We start from the raw sequence: 982 nt of genomic DNA, 5'->3' as shown, positions 1-982 counted from the left end.
TTGAATGAATTTAATAAATATTTAAATATGCTGAAAGTGTTTGATGCTTCTTTCTGAATTTCAATATAAGTGTTGACTTGGGGGAGGGAGTCCTCTTGGTCGTTGTTTTGTCTCAATATATTTGAAGTTGGTGCTTTTGGATTTGTGCCAATACATAACATACTGGTTTTGTGAAACTGAAATTCAAGAAGACTCATGTTGCCAAGTCCCATATGTAGATATCATAGCCAAGGCTGCAACAATTGTTTAGATAGAATGATTGCACTGGTATTCTGGATGGTCTTGAAGAAACCAAAATCTTCCAATATGAAGAAAAATCCAAAACTTAGCACTTTCCTAAAGAATGGAAGGCAAGTGTCAAGCTTAGAACTATAAATGAGCAGTTGGAGACAAGACATAATTCAAGAATGTCTTGTTTTTGTGATGTTTCTATTCCCCAAAAGCCAGTTTGGTGGTGTGGTTAAGGTGTTGGCCTAGAAACCAGGAGACTGAACCCTGCCTTAGGTATAAAAAACTGGCTGGGTGACTTTGGGCCACTCAATTCCTCTCAGTCCAATGCACCTCACCTCAGTGGGTGGTAGTTGAAGAAACAGAGGAAGAAGTATTAATGTTCACCACCTTGAGTTGTATATGAAAAAGATAGGATAAAAAACCCCATGAAGATACAGTAGTATTGGCCAGCAATGAACACAACATTGCATTTCTGAGTTACTCCTGGCAAAGGCCTGCCCGTCACATGTTATACTTGCTTCATCAGAGAATGTATGAACTAAAAACCAAGCAAACCAGGTGTAACTTGGAACCTCTTGCCTATTTCAGGGGTTGTTACGACCCAGGTGGTCAAGGCAAGATAGACCTCTAGAGAGTCCTTTATTACTCTCAGTAAATGTTCCAACAAACGGCCCTTCAATGACCAGTAAGGTTCCACACCATACTACCCTGAAGACAGCCTTCCTCAGTCCCCCAAACAACCCCTATATTA

The sequence above is a fragment of the Pituophis catenifer genome, unplaced genomic scaffold (genome assembly GCF_029215685.1).
Source record: "Pituophis catenifer annectens isolate HBS135680 unplaced genomic scaffold, rPitCat1.0.hap2 SCAF_2, whole genome shotgun sequence".
Taxonomy (NCBI): Eukaryota; Metazoa; Chordata; class Lepidosauria; order Squamata; family Colubridae; genus Pituophis; species Pituophis catenifer.
This window is presented reverse-complemented; position numbering follows the sequence as displayed.